The sequence below is a fragment of the Sarcophilus harrisii genome, chromosome 4, assembly GCF_902635505.1.
Source record: "Sarcophilus harrisii chromosome 4, mSarHar1.11, whole genome shotgun sequence".
NCBI classification, from domain to species: domain Eukaryota; kingdom Metazoa; phylum Chordata; class Mammalia; order Dasyuromorphia; family Dasyuridae; genus Sarcophilus; species Sarcophilus harrisii.
The window spans coordinates 6,017,587-6,035,482 of NC_045429.1; the positions used below are offsets into that span (position 1 = coordinate 6,017,587).

General features: G+C 39.0%; 1 protein-coding gene across 1 annotated transcript in view; it reads left to right on the forward strand.

The window, feature by feature from the left end:
• The window catches only part of NEGR1 (neuronal growth regulator 1), a 1,024,353-nt gene that overhangs the window by 652,686 nt on the left and 353,771 nt on the right, over window positions 1-17,896 (forward strand). The gene's annotated exons all lie outside the window — the stretch shown is intronic.

Below are 17,896 nucleotides of genomic sequence, written 5' to 3' on the forward strand. Positions count from 1 at the left end.
AATAAAGGGTCACCAGGATTCCTACCAAGTCTCACATTCTGTGATTCCACTTCTACTCCCCTGGATTTCCTCAAACCATTCCCCCTACACAGAAAGCCCTCTACATTCCTCATCAGCTGTCCACATCCCACCTTGCAGATCTAGTCCAAATCCTATTTTGTCTGTAAAGCCGTCCTTGATGACAGGTCTGTGTCGCATATTATTGCTCTCACCACCATCTCTTGTCACCTCATTAGAGCCAAGCCATGCTGTGACATTCTTTGGTCAGTCACTCATTTGGGACTTTATTATATTGTCCCCATGTAACTGGCCTGTGATGTTGTTTTTTACTCAATGTCATGTTTTCATTGGACTGGTAAAATTAGGCTGAATATAACTTCTTTATTATTCTTATTATAGCTTTTTATTGACCCTTGCAAAAACTTCTGTTCCAATTTTTCCCCTCATTCCCTCCACCCTCACCCCTAGATGGCAGGCAGTCCCATACATGTTAAATTTGTTAAAGTATATGTTAAACACAGTATATGTATACATATTTATACAGTTATCTTGTTGCACGAGAAAAATCAGATTTAGAAAGAAGGTAAAATTAACATGGGAAGAAAAACAGAAATGCAAGCAAACAATAACAGAAAGAGTGCAAATGCTGTGTTGTGGTCCACACTCATTTCCCAATGTTCTTTCACTGGGTGTAGCTGGTTCTATCCATCACTGATCGATTGAACTGGTTTGGATCCTCCCTTTGCCAAAGAGAGCCACGTCCATCATAACTGATCATCATATAGTATTGTTGTTGAAGTGTATAATGATCTCCTGGTCCTGCTCATTTTACTCATCATCAGTTCATGTAAGTCTTTCCAATCCTCTCTGTATTCATCCTCCTGGTCATTTCTTACAGAACAATAATATTCCATAACATTCATATACCACAATTTACCCAACCATTCTCCAATTGATGGGCATCCATTCAGTTTCCAGTTTCTAGCCACTACAAAAAGGGCTGCCACAAACATTCTTGCACATACAGGTCCCTTTCCCTTCTTTAATATCTCTTTGGGATGTAAGCCCAGTAGTAACACTTCCGAATAGATCTTCTGAAGGCTGCATTATTCTCCCTCATCTCTGACCTCTTATGGCATTAAATATCTCTACCATAAAACAGCATTTTGATTATTGATGACCTTGCATCATTGCTAATTGATTCTTGGGTTCAAATATTGTTTCTGTGACTTCACTTTGAACCCCATGAAGGGAACAATTTTGACCAAAGGTAATTCCTATTGCAATTCACAAAGTGATAATACTGTGTATGCAGTGAATGCTCAATAAGAATATGTTGATATGCTGATGGTATATTTTTTAAATATTTCATTAAGCTTACTTTATTTTATTTTGCTAGTTTTGTGTTATCTCTGACACAATTTCTTCAAAGGATGTTTATTTGCTTTATACTATTTAGCTAGATAGATATGTGTGTATATAAATATGTGGGAGAAGAGAGGTGCCTGATACTGATATCATTTTTGTACATATCTTGGTACACAGGCAATATGCATATATTAAGCACTTACCATGTACCAGGTATTATACTAAGTGGTAGATATATAAGCAAAAAAGGCAGTCCTTATCTTTTAGAAACTAATATTCCAGGAAGGAAAGATAACACATAAAATGGAACTGGAAAATAAGCCATCCAGTGAAGTATAGAAAAACCGAGAGCGAGAGGAATAAGCACATGGGTGACCAGATTTGTTACAATGGAGGTTCTGGGAGGAACCAGTCAATCTGAAGGGTCCCAGGCAGAGCGTAATTCCACTGTGTGATGTCCAGGACTGGAATGAGTTTCCAGAGTGACAAATTTTCTGGAGAAAATGTCAGGAAGGAGTCATGAGAGAAGCTTCAAGAGGAAAGCAAACATTTCTTCTGTCAGTGCAGGTGATGGGATCACGAATTGAAGCTGGAAGGGAGCTGTGAGGTGGAATAGTCCAAGTCCTTTAATTTCCAAATGAAGAATCTGAGATTCAGAGGGATGGAAAGACTTTCCCATGACGGCACAGCTACTAAGTGGCAATGATAGTATTTGGACCTTAATCTTCTGCACTCCTAGACTAGCACTCCATCTAAACCCCCAATTGTAGCTTGGAATCTCCATTATTGTCTGTACCCTGAGAAGTGAAGTTATGTGGTACGGTTCTTCCTGAAACAAAAAAGAGTCTATCCATTATCCTGGGGGCAAATGCTCGTTTCAATGTCCAAATGAGATAATGGGCATAAAGCATGATGAGAACTTGAAAGCCAATCAGAGCCAGATAGCAGTGGTGTTATTATTGGTGGTGTGAGGCTGGTACTGTGGTCATGATCTTTATCATTTAGGGTTGCTGTGGCATAATTCAGTCATACACATGAGTCCAACACCAGGGAATGAGGGATTTTTCAAAAATATTGATTAAGTAATTTTTACAAGACATTGTTAGTTCAATTAAAGTCAAAAGGTTAGGGAAAGTAGCAAACTAAAAACAAGGTAAACCTAGGAGAAAAGTGGTTTAAAAAAAAGATGTGGGGGTTATTAACCAGTTGCAGCTTCAGTTGATAATATATAGTCCAATTCTTCTTCACCCAGTATGAGTAATAAAAATCTAGCCTCGGTTCACAGTCAATCCCTCCTTGGAGCTATTGATGGGGCCACAGGGACGGAACGGGGCCAAGTACTGCGACGCTTCCACCTCTGGCTGAGGCAACCCTTGATGTATTGCAGGGGCTAGGTTCTAGTGGGCACTGGATCTCCCTGAGGGCCAATAACTTAGAATTCTTCCCGTGGATGTGATGGAAGCCTGCAGCCCCCAGCAGCAACCTCTCCAGCACGGCAGATTTATGGGTGATATGGGCAGAAAGAAGGCAGGTGGATTTTCTCTTCCCCTACCTCTCCGGCTCCCTATTCTCAGTGGGTATAAAAAATACTCTGTTACTGCATGATTACCTGCCAGTGAATACAAACCCCCTGGAGCCAGTATTTCATCAAGCATCTGGAAGACACTGTAGGGTAACAGCAATATCCTGCAGTAAGACCTCCCTAAGCCCTTCCCCTAAGTTTTTGACAGTGGCTCTGATGGCTCGGGGCTGTCGTGATTCATTATCCCAGGGCCTTTACCTGCATCAGGACCGGCAGCTATCTCTTGCCAATTCCTCAGTCCACGTGCCCTCTCTGAAGAATGTTGATATTTTTCAACCTGGGCCGATGACAGCCGGAGGAACCCGTGCAGCCATGGAGCAGGAAGGGCCGTGCTGCTGGAGAGATAAAGCCAGCTCTTCTATCACCACTGAGTGGCAGGGATATTGATCTCAGCAGAGGCAGGATATTATCCCTTTCAAGCCACAAAGCAAATAGTACAAGCAGGGCCACAATCCAAGGCTGATTAGGAAGTGGACCAAAAGGAAAGAACAGAAAATGGATGGTGAGAGCCAGGCCCTGTAATGCTGCAAGGAGAATAACAAGAGGGGAGCCCCCGTGTGCTCCTTCTGGGGGATTTCCTCTGGGAAGAAAACCTTTGAAGAGTGCTAGGGAAATTATCCTACAAGAAGTCTATTTTTTTTAACACCAAAAGTTAATTGTTTAAGAATTCATAAAAGAAACCTTAGAGTTCATTAAATAAAACCCATCATTTTACAGATTAGTAAAAATCACTTGCTCAAGATGCCCTGGGCAATAAGAGAGTCAGGATTCAAATCCAGGTCTTTTTATCTAAATGAAGAACTCATTCTGGTTTGTCATTATTGGTGAGCAGCAAAGTTGGGTCATTCCATGCCAAACCAATGATTTCCCAATTGACAAATCTTATGATTTGCTTTTAAAAAAATCATTCCTCATTCTTCTTGAGTTCCTTGTAGCCTTTGATACTGCCACAAGGCTATGACCATCCTCTCAGTGCCCTAGGTTAGAACTTTGGAGTAATGCTCCTTCCTTGCATTCACTCCACGGATTTTCTCCCTCTCGACCAATCTTTCTGTCTGGCTTTCCAGTAGGCACTGTTTATGTGCCCTTCTCTCCACTCCGAGAAGCACCACTCTGTTCAGTCCCTTATCACCTTTCATCCAGATTATTGCAACAGGGCAGGAGAAGCTTGGAATTATAGTACATCTGCCCACATTAAAACATCTCCGTTTACAAGGAAGGGCAGAGAATTTCAGTGAAAAGAAAAGAAAAAAGGAATAGAAGTGAGAAGGAAAGGATGTGGTACAGAGAATGATGGGGGGGGGGCGCGATATTTCATTGACCTAAATCCAGAAAGGCTGAAAAAGGTCATCTAGCCAACTCCTTTTAGAGAGTAAAGAAACTAAGGCTTAATAGGGTGAAATGGTTTGTTTGAATTTACCTGATTGTAAATCATAAAACTGCAAACCTTCTTTCTGTAAATCTAGTCCAGGAAGCTCATATACAACAAAAGGGTTAAGAGCTGGAGGAAATGTTGGGTGTGAGAAGCTGCCCCAGCAAACTGCTAGATAAAATCCCAGAGTAAGATAGAAAAGGCATCCAACAACAAGAAGGTTGTTGGGGAACCATGAATGGAAAACCTGCACGATGTCCAAATAATTTGTACAATAAGAACCTGTGAAGATTTACTTTGCTATTTCTATGTAATGTCATCAGTACAGATGGAAATTCATCCCTGTCTTCTCATAGTGTGCGTTTCTTGCTCTTGACTTCCAAAATAGCAACCACAACGGGTCCAGGTTTTGTCTTGGATGGGGAGGGAAAGAGCTTTCTCCAGTTTCATTGATATATCAGAGACTTCAACAGAGAATGTACAGACTGTCCTTTAGTTATCTCATTTATGAGTACGTAAAAGCAACCCTTCATTTTCTATTCAAATATATCTATGATGATATTTGTATATATTTTTTTATTTATTTTAGGGAACTGGGTTAGTAATGTGTTATTCATATTCATTCCTACTGTATATTCCATCATTGCCTTTCAAATGATCCTCAGCTTTAATTAGTTTTGACTAAGTGCTCTCTCTCTCTCTCTTTCTCCCTCTCCCTCTATTTCTCTCTCTCTCTCTCTATCTCCACCTCCCTCCCTCCTCTCTCTCTCCCTGTCTCTCCCTCTCTGTCTCTTTCTCTCTCTCTGTCTCTCTCCCTCTCATTTTTTACCTAAATGAGCATATTTAGTTGTATATATGGTTACGCATGTTTGCATATGTACACACACAAAGCAGCTAGGCCCTTATTGCAAATAATGAATCCCATGAATTGCCCACATTGTTCAAGTTGCTCTGCATATTTCCACTGGGATGGAACCAATCACCATGTTTTATATAATTATGACTTCAAATGGTACAGATTCAAATATCCAGGACATCTTCTTGGGATTCATTATTTGTGATGATTGGGGCTCAAATGCAAATATGCATATTTACACACAAACTAGGGAAGGTGGAGTGAATAAGAATCTGTACAGTTCAAAGTAGTGAATGCCTTACTATTTTTAAATAAAATAATTTGCTATGGAAGGTGAAGAATAGATTTATTACATTTTAGTGGGTTAGCAAACTGATTTAATGAGAGATGATGTTAGCAATATTAACCATATATTTTACACATCTTGGAAAAGATATATCAACTTCATTCTTCTTTTCTTTTCCTTTTTTGGCAAATATGCCTAGATTCAGTTGTGGCATTTTGGTCACCAGTTCCCACAGTTTCCATTTTGGCCACCATTTCCCAGTTTTCTTTTACAAGTATCCTGTTTCCCTCCAAGTGGTTCTGTCACTCTGTCCCTTTACTCACTGAAAGAAATCTTCCCAGGTAGGATTTCAGATGAAGGGGCAAGAGATTCAAGTTTGAAAGGTTTGAATGAGGATTTTCAGGCAATCCTCCAGAAGGCTTCCCAGGAAGGTTACCCCAGGAAAGGCCGGGCGTACATCTTTACCAAGTTGTCAACATTTCTTGTTTTCTACCTTCTGAAGAGAACACAATTTCCAAAATCATTTGCAGTGTCAATACTTTAGTTCTAAGTGTTCAAGCCCTTTACATTGCTGATTTCCCCCTTACCCTGTTATGTTATAAATAAATGCTTTTTATCTAATCTGACTTGTATCCACCCGTTATAATTTGGAAAGGTTCGTGCAGAGCTAGCTGATGTCCTCTCTCAGGAGACTCTGGAGCTCTGCTAAGCAAAACTAATGGTTTTAACTGTTGAATTGCTCCAAAGAAGGAATCTAAATGAAAGCAAGAATCTCCATTGTTACAGAGTTCACTTTCAGTCTGCTGTTGAAAAGAATGATTTGTCAAATCTCCAGGATAAGACTAGCTTTCTGCCTATAACTCCCCTCTATGTTCCTGGGCTCACATCAATTTTTCCTTTATCTTCTTCCTCTCACCCAGTCTGCCTTGCTGCCTGGCTGTGATGGATCTGGTAGTGACAAGAGTGAATACTGGTCTCTGGCACTATGGGAAGGGTATTCTTTCACCTTGTATTTAAAGCCTGACCTAAGTTAAAACTAGGAAATAGAACTCATCATCATTGTCTGGCCACTTCCACTACTTGGCCCCAGATTTCTTTCCTATTTTCCCATTCTCCATACATTCAGGGTCTGTCTAACCTCTTATGAATGTCAAGGCTGACTGACAGCAGGGACTTACTTCCTGTCAGCCCTGCCTAGAAAGCATCCCTGGGTCCAGACCTTTTTTTTTTTAACTATTTTCACTTAGAGCAGAGTGTTTCTTCCCTATGTTCCCCCAAAAATTGTCCCCCAATGTGCCTCTGGGCTAAATGACAGTTAACGGATGCTAACATAATATGGGGAGGTGTTGGGTACATCTCCCTCATGACACATTTATATATTGACAACTACATTTGGGAAACAATGCTTTAAGTCTAAAGTGTCACTACTTTGAGCACAAGGGACAGACCTTTAAGTAGTCTGGAAGGCAGGGACATTTCAGCACCTTTTATAGCACACTATTTGTCTCCCATCGGACCATGAGCATCTTGAACTTAGGGATTTTGTTGTTGTTTGCCTTCCCTTGTATCTCAAACACTTAGCACAGTGTCTGACACATACATTACTCAATAAAATGTACTCACTGACTGAATTGTGTATTTAAAGGGCCATAGAACCTATAATAGTCCAGTCTCTCTCTGGAAAGAAATCTGGTTTATGTCTGCAAGGTAGCTCAAAAATGATCTAATGGAGGAGTATTCTTGATTACTTTGCCAGTCTTATAAAGCTAATTGAACCCCTTCTTAGAACATGGTTTTTAAATGTATAAAATCCATAGAGTATAATATAATATGTATAATAATATAAATGTATAAAATCCATAGTTTCTTTTGTAACTACTTATATTGAAGTAATCAAAACATTTTCAGAAATATTCCTGGACTCCAGATAAAGAATTTGAGACCACTCATTTTACAAAAGAGGAAACAGAATTTTAACAACTAAAGTACTTAGAAAAGTGCTTTTGCAGTTAATAGCTAATTGTTGTATGTTATATAGATAATAACATCAATACTTATATATTGATTATATAAGATGAACAAAGTGCTAGTAATCAAGGCAGGATCTGAAACAAGCTCCCATGCTTTGCATCTGATGCTCTTTCTCTTCTTTGCTAAACAGAAAAGGGCTCAGCATTTTTTTTTGCCTTTTTTCCTGAAAAGCAGACCTAGTGATCTATGACAAAGAAGGGATGACTCATTTTACTCAGGGCTTGACTATTGGCTACTGGATTTAAAGGGGACCCAATTGAGAGGGCACTGAATACCCTAGAAACATTTCAGCAGGTCTCCACCCTGCCCCCAGCTCCCCCTGAGCTGCCTCCCCAGAAATGACGCAGTCCAAGTCTGCAGGCTTTGTCTCCTTCCCATTCCTCTTTAACTGAAATTGTCCTTCATTCAGCTTGCCTAAGGCATTTCTGGTGCTTGCCCAGGGCTCAAAAAATTCTAGTTATGGCTCTGGGCTATACTCTTTTTCTTACCTGTGTAGAGAGCACCCTTGGTAATGTAAGCATTTCTGGAGAAATTATTTTCAAATAAATGTTTCTCTTGACTGAAAGGAGAAAAAGAAAATCCTTTGCAAAATACCCTCGGTCAGGGACTCTTAACCATTTTTTGTCATGCATTCCTTTGGAAGATTGATGAAGCTTATGTACCCTTCTCAGAATAATATTTTTTCCAATATATAAAATACTTAGGATTACAAGAGAAATAAATCTCTCCCCCTCTCTTCTTCTCTGTATATCCCTTCTCCCTCTGACTTTTCCTTTCCTTCTTTCTCTTTCTCCTTCTCCTTCTTTTCTTCTTTTTCTTTGGTTTTATTCTCTATACCAAATGTTTAAGTGGAAAGATCCCAGACCACTGTCAGTCAATATACTAGATAATAAGCTAGGATTAAATATCTACTATGTTGACACTGTACAAGTGATGGATATATAAAAAGGCCAAAAAAATAGTCCACTATATACAAACCAATGTATATTATATAGAAAATATATAATACCTCAGGAAACTGAGGTAAGCAGGATTAGGTTACTTGCTCAGAATCACACAGCTAGTAAGTGTCTGAGACCAGATTTAAACTCAAGAATATAGTCTCTATGAATCTAGGTGCAGAACTCTATTCCATGTTATTACCTTTATGCTGTTTATATATCTTTATATCTATCTTTATATGAGACACCCTGAACAAGTAAATTTTATATAGATTGTGTGTGTATAAGTCTGCATATGTGTGGATAGATAGCTAGATAAATAGATAAACAGAATGGGGGTAGATATATGGATAGATGGATGGATGGATGGATGGATAAGATAGATAAGGTATAGAATTAAGCTAGATAAATAAGACATGACAAACAAGCAAATAAGTCCTACCTTCATGGAGGTCACAATTTAAAATGATGAAAAAATGTGAACAACTATGTACAATCTCTATCTTCAGTAAATTAGAAGAGAGAATGTATAATCATAAATAGGACTGGGAAAGACTTATTGGCTGAAACTTGATGGAAAGTCAAAGAGGTGGAGAGAAGGGAGGAAGTTTGAAGCAAGAGGAACAAGGGAAATGCCAATTCTAGAGAGATCTAGCATCATGGGGGAGCAACATAGAAACCAGAGTTCCAAGTCGTGGAAAGAGGATAAGGGGTTAGCAGTCTGGAAGGGTAAGAGGGCAGCAGGTTGTAAAGGACTTTTTTAAAAGAACCTATGGGACAAGTAGGAACATGTCAGCAGTATTTCCAGCTGAGCCTTCTGTAGCTAAGGTCTCTTTGCCTTAGACAACTGCCTTTGTCAAAGAGAAGCTTTCGCTAAATCATGAGACTGTAATTTGGAACCTTTTGGATACTTCGTGAAAAAGTTGACCAATAACATATGTCTCTGCTCAGAGTATATAATCTTCTTCCAAGAAATGGATTCAACGTGGTCACAGTGGAACCAAATTGCGACTGAGCATGGAAAGAACAGCTGTCTCCTCTATGAACCCTTTTTGTGTAATTTCTCCCTCCTGAATGAAGTGAAGGAAAGGCAGCTTGGCCCAATATTAACATAAAAACCATAACTTGGATTTCTATTTTTAGTCAGTATTTTAGGGAAGTCTTATTGAAGAGATGAGAGGCAATATTTGGTCAGGGAAACACAGGAGGTCTCAGATCCAGGGAGACCAGAAGTCTAGTCATTCTTATAGGACATGCTGGCTCTGTAATCCTGGGCCTGTGTTTGGGTCAGGGACCTAGGCATCTACATGGCACAGAATGCCACACATGCAGTCCCCAAAAAAACATGTTCAAATCTGGCCTCAGTCTGTGTGACCAGGGAGATCTGGGACAATCACCTACCCTCTACCTGACTCAATTTCCTCAGCTGGAAAAGAGACATAATAGCACCTACGCACCCCCACTATTGAAAGAAGGCAAGATAACATTTGAAAAGTACTTTCCAAACACTGAGGCTTTATATAATTATTTTGTCTGTCACTACTCTAGGAGGCTCCCTAAAGATGGAAGCCACAAAGTAATCACTGATAAAGCAAATGTCTTCCTGTTGAAGTTCCCAATAAAAACAAATCATGGGTTTAGTCCCTATTCCTTTGGGGAGGAGCCAAATTGAGGATTTTTTTTTATGTTTTTGATAGATGAAATTCTACCCTACAAAACAAAATGTTTTATCCAAAGAATCTAAGGAACATGAATCTTGATGGAGATTGAGAGGGGTTTTTTTTTTGGGGGGAGAGAAAGGGGGGGAGGGAAGAAGGGAAGAAGGAGGAGGAAGAAATCCTCCTGTCCTTTCAAATTATTGTGGATTTATATCTGGAAGAGATCTCAGAGGAAATCTTATTACGGGCAACTCGATAACTTTGGTCCTGCATAAAATGAGACAAAAGTGGAGGAACATGGGAAAGCAAATGAGGATGACATTTCCCTCGCTCTGATTCTGGTGATCAACATTGATTCACTTCCTCTTAGGGACAGGGATTTGGCCCATGTTGTCCTCAGTCTCCTGGACAAGGAAATTCCTCTTCTGGAATAGGTCAGAAACTGCAACTTCTAATCTCAGAGTTCAATAGAGCATCAAATGGTGAAATGAATTGGTCAAAGGGAGTCACACCATTGGGTATGTCAGAGGAAACCCTTGAACCCAGACTTTCTTGGCCTTTAATTCAAAATCTTATCTATAGAACCCTACTAATTCCTGGTATATACAACAGCAAAACCTTGATGGGTCAGATCTGGGCCCAGAGGAACTGGAATTCTGCTCCATTCCCAAATATGTCATGGGAGTCCATTTGGGAGCAGCCTGTGGACCATCTTTTCTCATGCTACCTCTCATTAAGTAATCACTACCCTGGGGATAACACTAGTTATGGCAAATAAGATTAAAATTAAGCTTAGGGACCCCGAAGAGGTGAACAAAAGAAATGCTGAATCTATCCATGTGATTTTGTATGGAGCAGGTTGTTTATTGTTACATAGATACTATGATAGAAGAAACACAAAATACATTGACAGAATTATAAAGATTAACAAGATTCAGTCATTTAAATCATAACTATGCTTACAATCAGCTGGAAAGTCAATATTTTGTATTTTCATCAGAACATAAACAATTTCTTTGTGAGAGTCTAGATGTTTTATATTTTATTTGGAACTGCCCTGTGCAATCAACCCCCAAGGACCACATCAATGACAATTCACCAGATTGGCTACTGTGGTCCTCAAAGACTGACAGATAATAAGATCATTTTTAAACTGAGTGTTAAAGTTCATTTCAAGCAAATGGATAGATGGATGGATAAGTGGTTGAGTGGATAAATGAACAAATGAATAAGTGAATAGATTTAACAAAGAGCTAGATGATAGGTAGATAGATGAGGAAGAAAGGAAAGACGTAAACAAGTAAGGAAGGGAGGGAGGGAGGGAGGGAAAAGGAAGGAAGGAAGGAAGGAAGGAAGGAAGGAAGGAAGGAAGGAAGGAAGGAAGGAAGGAAGGAAGGGAGGGAGAGAGGAAAGGAGGGAGGGAGGGAGAGAGGTAGCATTTTTGGATGTGGCAATTTAAGTTTTGAGGAAGACCCTTGAAATGGATGGTCAACTTAAAAATGTGGCCCCAAAGCCAGGTGCCTTCTGCGCTCACTACTTCTCAAAGAGCCAACTTTGATTGGTGGTGAAGGAGATTCTGAGAGGTGACTAAATACAACCAAATACTGATAGCTGTCTGTGCCAAGGCAATATTCTGACCATTCTACCCCTCGTTTTGTTGTCTTCATTGTTGTTCATTTCATTTTGTTTAACGGGTGTGTGTTGTATTCATTTGTGATTTTTCTTGAAAAGTCCTAATTCTATGATGAGTCATGAGAGAAGCATTCTTACCTCTTTAAGATAAATTGACTATCACAGGAATTGGTCAGTGATTTATAGCTAGTGTTATTACTTTATTTTCATTCTCCAATTATCTGAACTTTTACACATTGGAAAAATACAAATCAATTGTTGGGATAAAAAGCCTTTTTTCTAGGACAAGCATCTAGTGGTTCTATAAACTGAGATCAATATGGAACAAATATCCACTCTTATATGTTGCTTCTAAAAAGTCTTCAGACTTTTAACACCTTCAGTTCTGTTTTGTCTAGGAGAAAAAGCAAGCTCGTTAGCCGGATTTTCAAGAGCTTTCATATCCTGATTCCATCTAACCTTTCTGGCCTTATTTCACACTCCATGCAAACCTGCCATTTACCTTCCAGACACATTGGGTGACTACTACTAGCAATTTAATCTCATTCATTTGGGCAAGACTGAAACACACACTTTCCTCATCTCCACATCCCAAAGTCTTGATTTTCTTTCAAGACTCAGCCCAAATATGATCTTTTCTGTGGATTATATCTATTTCTGTACAAGTTACCTGCCCCATTAAATGTAATCCCCTCGAGGTTAAAAGTCATGAATTTTGTGCCTCATAGATCCTGGAATATTTACTAAGGTATTTTTATAAATCAGATACCCGGCTAAGCCTTGGAGAAAAGAAAAAGCAAATAAAAGTCACTATCCTCAAGGAGATCATGTTTTAATGAGGAAGAGAAGGCGGATGTAGATATTATACATGCTTATAAGATATAAATTTATAATTTATAAAACTCTTTCCATTTATTCTGTCACATGATCCTATCAACAACCCAATGAGGTAGGTACTAGTATTACCTTCATCTTGCAGATTGAGAAGTTGACTTGCCCAGGGTCACACAGCTGCTAAGTGTCTGAAGCTGGATTTGCACTCGGTTCACCTGATTCCATAGCTGGCACTCTATCACTGTGCTATCCATGTCACTTCCGCAGGCAAAGCCAAGATCATCTCATTACTATTCACTAATCTAATTCTTTTCCATTTTTTAGCATCTCTATATTAGTCCATAACTACACTCTCGACTCTCAAGTCAACATAGTACCAGTATAGTATTTGGGAAACTTTAAGCTTTAATCGAAAAGACTTTTGAGACACCTTGTTTTTGAGACTCTCTATCCCATCTCAGTTTTACAGTCCTTATTGTTATCTATGTCTTCTGATGTTTTTACTCCAAAAGAACCCAATTACATCTGTAAGATGACCCCAGTGTGGCTCACAAAACCACCATGATTTTATAGTGGCCAGTTTCATGTTTTGTTGTATCTAATCATCTTCTTGGCAGCCTACTTCTGCTACCAAGCCTTTCTCCGTGTTAGCAGTCTAATAGATTATAAGATCCCTAAGAGCAACAATTTTTTGTTTTCGTATTGCCAGTATTTGCCATAGTGTCTGCTTAAAGTAGGCGCTTAATAAATGCTTGTTGGCAATTTCCCATCACTATCATTGCCTGCCTTAAGCATGGGATAGCATAACCGCCACTGCCGACATTCTGCTAGCTCACCTTTTATGGACAAAAAGTAGTTGCCTTCACCTTACCAAAAAATAAAATAACATAAAAAACCCAGAAAAGTTCCTGGCATAGATTTAATATACATATACATACATATATATATATATATATATATGTATGTATATGTATATATACTCTAAGAGTATACGACTTTCCAAAGCCCTCCACAACTAAGTCATAGAAGGGTTGTGAACTACATGGTAAGAGGGAGTGGACCTATTGACAAAAATCACAGCTCCTTCCAACACCAGAGCACTCTCAGATATTTGAGAGGCCTTTGGTTTTTTAGAGAGCTCAAGGCAGTGACAGAGACTTTTAAATCTCGAGTGTATTGCATTGCAGAGTTGGAAACTGGCAAAGGAGAAAGAAAATATGAAAGGGGGTGAATAGAGAAACTACCTAACATCAAGAGTAAGTAATAAAAATAGGTGATTTTAAAATCTGGCTTCAAGAACTCAGAAGTATTGGGGCCAAGCCTTTGAAGAATTCAATAGCTGCAGGGGCTGCTGATGGATTTCAGGTTGTTAGACTTTCAGAAATGACATTATGCAATGAACAGGAACACTCTCCACTCCACAATTCTGTCTTTTTTGTATCGACATCACTCCTCCCTGCCCACTATTCCATTAGATGCGTTACCTTTCCTTATGATAGGATCCCTAACTTAATTTTTTTTTATGTTATAGATCCATCTGGCAGTCTGGTAGAGGCTATACACCCCTTCTTAAAATAATATTTTAAATAATTGAAGGAAATATTCCATTTGAGTTAAAAGTCAGTAAAAATGAAATGTTTATTTTTGCTTTCAAATTCACTGACCCTTGACAACGTCAAGAAGTCCTACACTGCAGGTTAAAAAAACAACTCAATGAAAGGTCTCTAAGAAAGGAACTCTCTTGCCTTTTTTCCTTGTTTACAAAGCACTTGGAATAGTGATTGGCCCAGGATTTTCATTCATTCATTCATACAGTCATTCATTCTTTCTTTCCTACAATCTATCAATCAGCATTTTTTTTATCCTTTTCCAGAGGCTGAGTCCTAGAAGTATAAGTAAAAAGAATGAAACTTTCCCTACTTGCAGTGAAGTTACTTTTTATTTATTCCTTCAGAGAAGATCCCCTGCCCTCTTCTCACTTCTGACACTTCCCCTGGTGTGAGATCTCATCCGGTCACCCCTGGGCCATCACAAAAGCTTCGGTATGATTTCCCTGACCTACCTTCACTCTCCAATCCATCCTTTACTCAGCTATAAAACTGTCTGTCTGTAATAAGGCCCTAGCCCTATCATTCTCCTAGTCAATAAAACTCAGAGATTTTCTATTACCTCCAGGATCAAACATAAAATCCTTTCTTTGGTTTTTAAAGCCTTTGAGAGCCCTGCTTCTTCTTACTCTTCCAGTCTTCTACTCTACTCCTGAAATCCAGTGAAACCAGCATCCGGGCCATTCTTTCCCACAAGCTCCTCCATCTTTCAGCTCTGAGGATAGTCAGAGTCTCCTGTGGTTAGGATTCTTTGCCTCCTGCTCTCCTTCCAAATTTCACCTAAAATATCTCTTTCTCCCAGAAGTCTTTCCCAAGTCTTCTTAATTCTATAACTTTCTCTCCAGTGATTACTTTCTATTTACCCAGTGCATAGCTTGTTTGAACATAGTTGTTGACCCATCTTTTCAGTGACTCTCTGAGCTCTGTGAGGTCAGGGGCAATTTATACCTTTCTTTTTTATTTCTAGTGCTTAGTATATAGTAGGAACTAATGCAGTTTCTCTCTTTTTTTTTTTTTAAATTTAATAGCCTTTTATTTACAGGATATATACATGGGTAACTTTACAGCATTAACAATTGCCAAACCTCTTGTTCCAATTTTTCACCTCTTACCCCCCCCACCCCCTCCCCTAAATGGCAGGATGACCAGTAGATGTTAAATATATTAAAATATAACTTAGATACACAATAAGTATACATGACCAAAACATTATTTTGCTGTACAAAAAGAATCAGACTCTGAATTATTGTACAATTAGCTTGTGAAGGAAATCAAAAATGCAGGTGTGCATAAATATAGGGATTGGGAATTCAATGTAATGGTTTTTAGTCATCTCCCAGAGTTCTTTTTCTGGGCATAGCTAGTTCAGTTCATTACTGCTCCATTAGAAATGATTTGGTTGATCTCGTTGCTGAGGATGGCCTGATCCATCAGAACTGGTCATCATCTAGTATTGTTGTTGAAGTATATAATGATCTCCTGGTCCTGCTCATTTCACTCAGCATCAGTTCGTGTAAGTCTCTCCAGGCCTTTCTGAAATCATCCTGTTGGTCATTTCTTACAGAACAGTAATATTCCATAATTTTCATATACCACAATTTATTCAGCCATTCTCCAACTGATGGACATCCATTCAGTTTCCAGTTTCTAGCCACTACAAAAAGGGCTGCCACAAACATTCGTGCACATACAGGTCCCTTTCCCTTCTTTATAATCTCTTTGGGATATAATCCCAGTAGTAACACTGCTGGATCAAAGGGTATGCACAGTTTGATAACTTTTTGAGCATAGTTCCAAACTACTCTCCAAAATGGTTGGATTCGTTCACAACTCCACCAACAATGCATCAATGTCCCAGTTTTCCCGCATCCCCTCCAACAATCATCATTATTTTTTCCTGTCATCTTAGCCAATCTGACAGGTGTGTAGTGGTATCTTAGAGTTGTCTTAATTTGCATTTCTCTGATTAATAATGACTTGGAGCATCTTTTCATATGACTAGAAATAGTTTCAATTTCTTCATCTGAGAATTGTCTGTTCATATCCTTTGACCATTTTTCAATTGGAGAATGGCTTGATTTTTTATGAATTAGAGTTAATTCTCTATATATTTTGGAAATGAGGCCTTTATCAGAACCTTTGACTGTAAAAATATTTTCCCAGTTTATTGCTTCCCTTCTAATCTTGTCTGCATTAGTTTTGTTTGTACAAAAACTTTTCAGTTTGGTATAATCGAAATTTTCTATTTTGTGATCAGTAATGATCTCTAGTTCTGCTTTGGTCATAAAGACCTTCCCCTTCCACAGGTCTGAGAGGTAAACTATCCTATGTTCCTCTAATTTATTAATAATTTCATTCTTTATGCCTAGTTTCTCCTAGAAGTCTCTCCTTCTCTGAGAAATCTCAGGTGAGAAAATTTCCTCAATTAATAAAGAGGTGCCTAGAGAGACCTGATATTCAGTAACTTCTGCATGTTGCCCTTAAATGGCAGTGTTAGACTTTGCTGGGTCCTTCCTAGAGCCAAGGCTAGCTCTATGACCACTTTGCCAGGCTGTCATCATGAGAGACATCATGAGGTTCCCAATATTAATTCTGAGGAGTTAGGTAGAAAGGCAGTGGAACATGGTGGGTTCAGCTTCAGTGAGGAAGGGATGGAAATGCAAATCAAACCAAGGCCTGAGATCACTAATCTTTCCCCTCTCTGTCCCTCCTTAGTGTGAACATTTCTCATTTTAATTGGGACCATTTCAAAGTGTGAAAATGTGATCTGACCTAGCCTGATACCATTTCACAGAATGACCATATTAGGAAGGGGCTTGTTGGCTACCTAATCCAAGCCATACCCATCTAACAAACATGGCCAGTGCTTATCCAGCCTTAGCTTAAAGGTCTCCAGCCAGCAGAAATCCCCAGTTCCTCACAGGATCACAGAGATAAAGCTCAAGGTCATCTAATCCAATGCCCTTACTTACAGGAAACTGAATCCCAGAGGAGTTAGGGAATGAGCTCAAAACCACAGAGCAAGCAAAGGTCTGAGGCGGGATTTAAACCCACGTTGAGGTGCCCACATGTCTCACATACTGGAGTGAGGCTCAGTAAGACCCTAGTTCAAATGTCCCTTGAACACTTGCCATCGAGTGAGTCTGGGCCAATTACCCAAACTCTCTGGGTTTCAACATCCTCATCTGTAAAATGGTGATAATATTATCACCTACCTCACAGGACTGAGCAGATGAGGAGAGAGAAAGACAGAGAGAGAGGAGAGAGACAGAGAGATAAGTGGATTGGCAGACAGATAGATGGATAGATAGATTAGATAGATGGATAAATAGACAGATAAATAGATTGACAGACAGATGGATGATAGATGGATGGATGCATGGATGGAGGGATAAATGAGGAGATGAATAGTTAGAAAGATGGATGGATGGATGGCTATATAGATGGGTGATAGAAAAAAGATGATAGGTAGATAAGTAGATAGATGATAAATAAATGATAGATGGTAGATATCACATTACAAACCATAAAGTGGGTTATAATATATAAATAGTATATAAATAGAAAAATAAATATATAACTATGCATTAGCTAAACTATTATTATCTTGACTCTAAGGTCTTATCTACTAGATCATGTTTCTGTAATCCCTTCCATATCTGATTAGCTTTAGCTTTTAGGAAGATGGTCTCCTTTATCACATCCCACATCAGTCCTAAATGTTCCTCT